This window comes from Mobula birostris, chromosome 3, assembly GCF_030028105.1.
Source record: "Mobula birostris isolate sMobBir1 chromosome 3, sMobBir1.hap1, whole genome shotgun sequence".
Lineage (NCBI taxonomy): Eukaryota > Metazoa > Chordata > Chondrichthyes > Myliobatiformes > Myliobatidae > Mobula > Mobula birostris.
Genome location: NC_092372.1, coordinates 870,474 through 880,504, shown reverse-complemented (window position 1 = coordinate 880,504; position 10,031 = coordinate 870,474). Strand labels below are relative to the sequence as shown.

The window sequence follows — 10,031 nt, the reverse complement described above, 5'->3', positions numbered from 1 at the left end:
TGCGGAGGCTGAATATGGCCATACAGCACTTTGGGTAATGTGAGTATTTCGGCCACCTTATCTAAGAAAGGATGCACTGGCGTTGGACAAGGTCCCGGGGAAGTACACGGTGATGATGGAAATATAGAAACATAGAAAATCTACAGCACAATACAGGCCCTTCGGCCCACAATTCTGCGCGAAGACGTACTTACTTTAGACATTACCCATAATTCCTTATTTTTCTAAGCTCCATATACCTAGCCAGGAGATTCTTAAAAGACCCTATCGCATCTGCCTCCAACACCATCGTCGGCAACCCATTCCACGCCCTCACCTGTGTACCTACTTCCAAGCACCTTAAAACGGTGCCCTCTCGTGTTAGCCATTTCAGCCCTGGGACTAACTATCCACATGACCAATGCCTCTCATCATCTTAAACACCTCTATCAGGTCACCTCTCATCTTCTGCCGCTCCAAGAATAAAAGGCCGATTTCACTCAACCTATTCTGATAAGGCATGCTCCTCAAACCAGGCAACGTCCTTGTAAATCTCATCTGCACCTTTTCTATACTATACTTTCCGCATCCTTCCTGCAGTGAGGTGACCGGAACTGAGCACAGTACTCCAAGTGGGATCTGACCATGGTCTATATAGCTGTAACATTACCTCTCGGCTCGTAAATCTGAATGCCACGGTTGATTAAGGCCAATGCACCGCGTCCCATCTTAACCAGAGTCAACCTGCGCAGCAGCTTTTAGTGTCCTATGGACCTGGACCACAAAATCCCTCTAATCCTCTATATTCTGCCTAATATTTGACCTACCAAAATGAACTACCTCACACTTATCTGTGTTGAATTCCATCTGTCACTTCTCAGTCCAGTTTTGCATCCCATCAATGTCCCGCTGTAACGTCTCACAGCCTTCCACACTATCCACAACACCTCCAACCTTTGTGTAATCAGCTAATTTACTAACCCATCCCTCCACTTCCTCGTCCAGGTCATGTATAAAAGTCACGAAGAGTAGGTGTCCCAGAACAGATCCCTGAGGCACAACACTGATCACCGAACTCCATGCAGATTATGACCTGTCTATAACCATTCTTCGCTTTCTAGGGCAAGCCAATTCTGGATCCACAAAGCAAGGTCCCGTTGGATTCCATGCCTCCCTACTTTCTCAATAAGCCTTGCATGGGTTACCTTATTAAATGCCTTGCTGAAATCCATATACACTACATCTACTGCTCTTCCTTCATCAATGTGTTTCGTCACATCCTTATAAAATTCAATCAGGCTCCTAAGGTACGACAAAGCCATGCTGATAATCCCTAATCATATTGTGCTTCTCTAAATGTTCATAAATCCTACCTCTCAGGATCTTTTCCATCAACTTACCAACCACTGAAAGAAACCTCACTGGTCTATAATTTCCCGGGCTATCTCTACTCCCTTTCATGAATAAGGGAACAACATCTGCAACTCTCTAATCCTCTGGAACTTCTCCCGTCCACATTGATGAAGCAGTGGGGACGGGATGATCCCGAAATTAAAGGGTTAACTCTGAGAAGCGTTTGCTAAACATGGGTGCATATTATTGAGAACTACTGTAGCCCCCCCACCCCCCGGCCACCCTCAGGGTCGCTCGGCTCGCTGTCGTCTAGGGAAACAGCCTCGGCCCCGGCAAACTGAGTAATTCGTTTGTGTGGATGCTGTGTGATGTACCCCACCCCGCCCAAATAACAGACAATACACCAGATGTAATTAAATGATATACAGTTTATAAATATTACTGGAGCTATATAATTAAAAGAGAATAAAATATAAAAGGAAAATAAAAGGCGGCCACACTTATCAAAGTTCAATCTCTTCGCGCACAAAAACCTTTGGAGCTCAAGGACCTTCTTCTTCACCCTGCGACCCCCTCGGACCACCTCGACCGGCCGCCTGGGACCAACAACGGTGGTCGACCAGACGCTCCACACGAGTCCGTCTCCGTCTCCTATCCGAACGCCCTCCTCGGGGTCCGACCCCATTAGCGGACTCACAGCACCTCGTCCATCCTCTGTCTCGCTCTCCCGCCTTCTGCCCCCAAACTTCGCGCATGCAGTATCTTCAAATACACCAAAACCATAACAACTATCCCAATTGGTTATAGCACTCTCTTATCACACTCTAAACCAAAAACAAGCTGCTAGCGCAAACTTTCTCAGCGTTTAACACAACAAAGCCACATTCCCCAGATTATCACAACAAAAACGCCATTTTAATTAGCCTCCGCAGTAACATAAAAGTCGAAACCCCCTTACACTCTCCCCCCACCAAATAGTCATGTCCTCATGACTCCTAAATAACTCGCCAACCAGTCCTACAGAGACACAACACACACATACACAGATACACAGATACACACAGTGACAGTGCTCCCCAAACAGTGGACCTTACTCCTGTTTCACGGGCGCTACATAGGCCAAACTATCTGGGAGCTTCTTAACCCATCGAGACCTCCGTACCCCCTCACCTAAACCCAAAAGTCTGAGACACTACTAGGGATACCTCGGGCCTGCTTGCCAACTCCTCTCTCACTCAGACCACCACTACAGCTCGGAGCCCCCTGTCCCGTGTCCGGGGCCCCGCCTCTCCTCCTTCCTGATCCTGCCGTAACTCGGACTGCCCACAGCTAGCCCTCCCCACTACACCTGACTCAGTGGGAGAAGGGTCAAAGGTCTCTTCCTCAATCACGGGGAAGTTAGCGAAAGGCAGTATGTACCACATGTGCAGCACATCATCCTTCGAATCCGTATCCTTCCTCATTCCCTCGATCAGTAACAGCTGTTTAAGTTTCTCCAAACTGAAACATTTAGCCGGGGCTACCCCTTCAGCCTCCTGCAGTCGAGACGTCAGCTTCTTCAGGGACTCCTTCAACTCTCGCCACAGCCTCAGCAGTTCCGACTCAGGGTTCTTGGTCATCTCAATCTGGGACGCAGTTACCCTACCAGCTTCTTCCACTCTGACCTGAAAAGCAGCAGTTAAAGAATGTTCAGCCTCCGGTTGTTTAGAACCATAGAACCATAGAAACTACAGAACAGAAACAGGCCTTTTGGCCCTTCTTGGCTGTGCCGAGCCATTTTCTGCCTAGTCCCACTGACCTGCACACGGACCATATCCCTCCATACACCTCCCATCCATGTATCTGCCCAATTTATTCTTAAATGTTAAAAAAGAACCCGCATTTACCACCTCGTCTGGCAGCTCATTCCATACTCCCACCACTCTCCGTGTGAAGAAACCCCCACTAATGTTCCCTTTCAACTTTTCCCCCTCACCCTTAACCCATGTCCTCTGGTTTTTTTCTCCCCTTGCCTCAGTGGAAAAAGCCTGCTTGAATTCACTCTATCTATACCCATTATAATTTTATATACCCCTATCAAATCTCCCCTCATTTTTCTGCGCTCCAGGGAATAAAGTCCTAACCTATTCAATCTTTCTCTGTAACTGAGTTTCTCAAGTCCCGGCAACATCCTTGTAAACCTTCTCTGCACTCTTTCAACCTTATTTATATCCTTCCTGTAATTTGGTGACCAAAACTGAACACAATACTCCAGATTCGGTCTCACCAATGCCTTATACAACCTCATCATAACATTCCAGCTCTTATACTTAATACTTTGATTAATAAAGGCCAGTGTACCAAAAGACCTCTTTACGACCCTATCTACCTGTGACGCTACTTTTAGGGAATTTTGTATCTGTATTCCCAGATCCCTCTGTTCCACTGCACTCCTCAGTGCCTTACCATTAACCCTGTATGTTCTACGTTGGTTTGTCCTTCCAACGTGCAATACCTCACACTTGTCAGTATTAAACTCCATCTGCCATTTTTCAGCCCAATTTTCCAGCTGGTCCAAGTCCCTCTGCAGGCTCTGAAACCCTTCCTCATTGTCTACTACACCTCCAATCTTTGTATCATCAGCAAACTTGCTGATCCAATTTACCACATTATCATCCAGATCATTGATAGAGATGACAAATAACAATGGACCCAGCACTGATCCCTGTGGTACACCACTAGTCACAGACCTCCACTCGGAGAAGCAATTCCCTACCACCACTCTTTGGCTTCTTCCTGAGGACGTCTTCCAGGTCAACTTTCAGTTTTTCCACTTCATTTAAACTCGCGATAGTCACCTTCAGGTTCCTTTCAAGCGTCCGCCTCCCTTTTCCGAGATTTGTCCTCCATTTCTTTACCTCCTCAGGAGTGTAGTCAAACTCCCCTCCCTGGGCTCTCGATTTTCTGTTGATCTTAGTCAGAACACTTCCTTGATCTTCCCCAACTTGCAAGTCTTCCAATCTGTTCTGAATCGACGTCTTGAGTTTCTGCTGATCCTTTCGAAGGTGGGTCATTGTTTCTTCTCGCTGGATTAATTCATCAGTACATGACCTCAGTGCGGTGCAAATCCCCTCTCTTCCCTGTGTCTCATTCAAATTGACGACCTGGGTTACCATCCCCTGGTCCACCACCGTCTGTCCCAACACCAGAAAGTTCAACTGGTATGTCGGGTCATTTTCCTCACATTGCACCAAACTCCTCCGGCCAACAACTCCTCCATATTTGACACTTCGCTTCGGTCGCCCGGGCTCAGCTAGTCGCCTCGCCTCATAGTCCCCCCAGGCGAATCCAAGGTCTAGGCGGTCATCCACATACGTCAAAACTCCACACACCTTCACTTCCCCCATGGTCTTCCTCATGCCCCGCGGGAAGGATGCAGGGGCTCCGGATATGCCCTTGGGCATCTTTACGGATCGGAAGATTCCTAGGGAAGTAGTAAAGGCCATCTTCAGCTCAACAGCCGCATTCCTCAGGATCTGGCAACATCCACCCCTCAGATGCAGCACATTAAGCCACATCGCACAATCCACACACACGCTGCCTTCATCTTCCACGCCGCTAGGGTCCAGTTGCCGCGACCTCTCTCTCTCACTGAGGTGTCTTCAGCGGTCAATTCCCCTCCCTCGTGGTAGTTCGGAGCATCTATTAAGAGTGTCTCACCCTCAGCTACTTTCCCCAAGCCGTACAACCGCTGGGTCTCGTATAAATTCAGTACTGGCTCAAGGCTGCTACACACGTCCTCAGAAGCAACTCGACACGCTGGGTGCCCAGAAAATGCCTCCATGACCTCCAGGGTCATTAACCAATCATCGTCTTCTGGATAACTACTGCCACTAGTACCCAAAGTCTCCGGTGTCCTTGCGGTTGTCAAGGATAAATGCTTCAGACACCGGTTGTAAAACGAACTGTATAACAACTTGATCTGTGCCCCGGGGTCGAGGATAGCTTAAGCATCGCTTCCCTCTATCCATAACGACACCCTGGGGCGTTGTCCCTCTAAGCCTTTAGGAATAGGGTCTTCTCCTTTCGGAAGTTCATTGGTACATTACTGGGAACGTGCTTCCACGGAGACCCCAAGCCGTTCCGCCACTGGGCCTCCACTAAGTTTCTCTATCCCTCTCTGATCAGCTGAACAACTGAAGGAGGGGCTGATCCCCTGAAATTATCCCCCTGGCACTGCAAGCAATTTAGCCGCCCTCCTAGCCAGAGAAGACACACTGAAAACTTTCCCCCCTCTTTCAAATAACTGACAGCCGTCACTACGGTGTAAGTGAACCTGACAGCTCTAACACCGTCACCAGCTCGCCTACTCAAACTTTCAACCAATCCCTGTCGCTCTCCCTCAACCGAGCCTACCACTCATCTAACAACTGAGAGATCCGCTCCACCCACGTCTCGTACGTCTCCGCCCCTCTTCGGGTGGACACTATCCCAAGTGCCAGGCGGAGCCTGCCAGAGCTAGAACATTTATTCGGAGACCCTACCTCCAAATCAGACCACTCTTCCCTCTCTCTCCCAACCGCATGGGCAGCCCCGAGTGCCACCTCCAACTCATCAATGCCAGCCCGAACTCGAACAAAGACCTCACCCACCACGCATACAGCAATCACCAGCAAATAACCCACAGAGACAGACATTACAGATTTAAAAAGGGCACCCACACATCATACCAGCAGACTCAATCCCGGACAAAGCCCACACAATTTAGCCCCCCCCTGGCCTCCCTCAGGGTCGCTTGGCTCGCTGTCGTCTAGGGAAACAGCCTCGGCCCCGGCAAACTGGGTAATTCGTTTGTGTGGATGCTGTGTGATGTACCCCACCCCGCCCAAATAACAGACAATACACCAGATGTAATTAAATGATATACAGTTTATAAATATTACTGGAACTGTATAATTAAAAGAGAATAAAATATAAAAGGAAAATAAAAGGCAGCACACTTATCAAAGTTCAATCTCTTCGTGCACAAAAACCGTTGGAGCTCAAGGACCTTCTTCTTCACCCTGCGACCCCTCGGACCACCTCGACCGGCCACCTGGGACCAACAACGGTGATCGACCAGATGCTCCACACGAGTCCGTCTCCGTCTCCTCGCCGAACGTCCCGCTCGGGGTCCGACCCCGTTAGCGGACTCTCAGCACCTCGTCTATCCTCTGTCTCGCTCTCCCGCCTTCTGCCCCAAAATCCCGCGCATACAGTATCTTCAAATACACCAAAACCATTACAACTATCTCAAGTGGTTAATAGCACTCTCTTATCACACTCTAAACCAAAAACAAGCTGCTAGCGCAAACTTTCTCAGCGTTTAACACAACAAAACCGCATTCCCCAGATTAACATAACAAAGACGCCATTTTAATTAGCCTCCGCAGTAAAATAAAAGTCGAAACCCCCTTACACAGTATTGAAAGACTGTGAGAGAGAGGATGTGTCGAGCGCTAGGATCCGACGGCACTGCCTCAGAATACAAGCCCTTCCCTTTAGATGATAGATGAGGTTAAGAGCCTTGCAATCAGAGTGGCGAATCTGTCAGGACAGAACGAACGGTCTCGGCCTGAAACGTCGACCGTACCTCTTCCTATAGATGCTGCCTGGCCTGCTGCGTTCACCAGTAATTTTTACATTCTGTAGGAATTATGTTCAATGACATTGATGTTTCCATAGGAAGCCAGTCAATGCACTCTGTATCACTCATCTATAGAGACTTGTCAAAGTTTTAGATGTCATGCTGATTTCCGCAAACTCCTAAGAAACCAGAGGCGCTGCCGTGCTTCCTTGGCAATTGCACTTGTGACTGAAATAGTAAAATCTAGGAATTTAAAGTTGCTGTCCCTCTCTGATCCTCCGATGAGGAGTGGATCATAGACCTTCGGTTGCTCCTTCCTCAGTCTTGCTTGCATTGAGTGAGGCGCTTACGGGCAGGGTGGAAGGTGGAGGCAAAGTGGATGAAATTGTCGAGCTCAGCGTGAGTATATGAAGCGGCAGCAATACATTCGTCGACGTAGCGGTGGAAGCGTTGGTGTGCATTACCGGGGAAGGTTTGGGTCGAGATTGTTTTACTTAGCCAACGAAAAGAGAGACATACCTGGGACCTATGCGAGTGCCCATGGCTACTCATTGAACTTGGAGTAAGTGGAAACAGCCGAAGGAGAAACTGTTAAGGTGAGGACCGGTTCTGCCAGACGGGGGATGATGATAATAGGCAGCAACTGGTTGGTTCTTTCCTTGAGAACTGTGAAGAATTTTAAGGGCATTTTGATGGGGGACTGGAAATCCAGGGAGAAAATGAGACGGTCAGGGACACGGAATTGAAAGATAGTGAGTTGATCGAGAGCACAGGAAGGTTCGCAAATGCAGGTGGGAAGGGGCGGAGGCATGGCGCATAGGACGGAATGTCGTTATGAGAACAGAAGCTCAGTGGGGCAGGAGCAGGCAGGGACAATGGGCCTACCCGGACAATCAGGCTTGTGAATCGAGTAGGAGGTAGAAGCGAGCAGTTCAGGGCAATGGAACCACGAGTTTTCACCAGAGTTGATCATGTCAGTGATGATGTCAGGGACAGATCTCTGATAGTCCCGAGTCAGTCACTTTCAAGGAGGATGTGTCTGAGAGTTAGCTTCTGGTCTCAGCAACGTGGAGGTCAGTCCGCCACTCTACAACGGCAGCACTTTGTCAGCGGGTTGGATGGAAACTTTGGGACTGGGCTGAGAAATTGGAGGGCAAGTTTCGCGGAGCGGTGAGGATTCCTGATGTTGAGGCGGTTGATGTCTAGTCGGCAATTAGTGATGAAGATATCCCAGAGCAGGCAGAAAACCAGCGCGCTGTGTCCAAGAAGAGGAGGAGGGTTGGCGACAGGAGAATATACCGTCTGGCAATTCAGTCCGCAAAGGCGGGCTCGGAGACGGAGCTGAATGTGAAATAAACTTCACTTTCCCAGCAGCAACTCCTCCCAAACGTCTGAGAATCTCCAGTGAATTGTTTATGAAAATGTTGGCAGAAATACTCCACAGTTTAAACACATATTATATGATGCGTATAACAAAGACGTGGCATTATATTTTCCATGAGGGTGGTGTACTCCGATTAACCCCCAGGCGGAATTGAGAGACAGGGAGTGAGAGACAGAATGGAACAGATACCGCCGGTTTGGTAAACGACTGTAACAGGACTCGAACCTGCAATCTTCTGATGGCTTCCAATCGAACACCGAAGTCAGACGCCTTATCCATTAGGCCACACGGCCGTATTATGTGAGAAATGCCAAGAGTAAAACATGGGGAACATGCTGACTGCTGCAAGCAGTTTCCACCTGTAGAATTATTTCCTGACCGAGCTAAAAGTACTGGCACGCAGTGATTTCATCCCAGGTGAATATTAGACCATTGTTGTGAATATCTTTCCATTCATTCCTGCTTTAGCCTGTTCATTTAAATTCAATATTCTGTTTCTGTCATACAGAAATGAATTTTCAAAGGGAAACACCACTGACTTTTGCGGCGGCGTTATATTCTGTGATTGGAATCAGTGACAATGGTACACCTTGTTCAAAACATTATTGGTAAAGTGAACTCGATTTCCTTTTAGATATTTCAGCCGTTGGTTTGGTATTCCGGAACCGAGCAGCCATGTGTTTGTGTCGGTTAAGCGTTAGGGTGCTCGGATCTGCTGCTGTGCACAACTGGGCGTGCCCTTCAGCGTGTCAGTAATGTGGTGGCTATCAGGTTATTGCATTTGCCCGATACAGGGAAAGTCGCCATTCTAGAACCCGGTGACAAATTCCTATGCAGGTTTACTTGAAATCAAGAAATATGATAAGAAAGCTACTGAAATTTTATTTAATTGAACGTAACTTTTTCTCATTTTACAATTCACAACGCTCAGTGCTTCTCAGAGTTACAGAGCACGGAATTGATCGTTTTGGTACAGCACTTCACAAGAGAGAAAGGAACAGACGAGGTGGTCGAGAGGATAAGGCGATGCACTGCTAATCCATTGTGCTCTGCAAGCAGGTGTTCGAATCCAATCCTCGTCGCGACGTGTTATCTAGGAGACCATTTGGTGAGGCTGTCACCTTAAAACATCCAAGCCTGCAACTTTTGGCACAGGGATGCCAGACCATTTGTTATGTGAGTCATGAAAAACAATATTCATCATTAGTTTATCACCAAATTTGCCTCAATACCACAAGATATAGGAGCAGAATTAGGCTATTCGGCTCATCAATGTTTCTCCGCCATTCTATCACGGCTAAGGCTTCACCTTGAGAATTGTGAGCAGTTTTGGGTCCCTCAACTCAGAAGAGATGTGCTAGCATTGGAGAGATTCCAAAGGACATTCACAAGGTTGATTCCAACAATGAAAGGGTTATCACACGAGGACCGTATGACGGCTCTGGATTTGTACTCGCTGGAATTCGGAAGGATGGGGTGGGGGCGGGATCCATTGAAACCATTCGAATGTTGAAAGGCCTAGACAGAGTAGATGTGGACATGATGCTTGCCATGGTGGGAGAATTTAGGACATGAGTGCACAGCGTTAGGATAGAGGGACGCCCTTTCAAAACAGAGAGGTGTTGAAATGTGTTTAGACAGCGTGTGGTGAATTTGTGGAATTTGTTGCCACATACAGTTGTAGACGACAGGTTGTTGGGTGTATTTAAG

At 48.0% G+C, this 10,031-nt stretch overlaps 1 non-coding gene across 1 annotated transcript; it reads right to left on the bottom strand.

Annotated features, from left to right (window-relative positions):
* Positions 1-8,525: 8,525 nt before the first annotated feature.
* Positions 8,526-8,614, bottom strand: trnar-ucg (transfer RNA arginine (anticodon UCG)). The gene is given in 2 exon segments: positions 8,526-8,561; positions 8,578-8,614. It is a non-coding gene; the product is annotated as a tRNA-Arg (tRNA).
* Between the last annotated feature and the right edge of the window lie 1,417 nt (positions 8,615-10,031).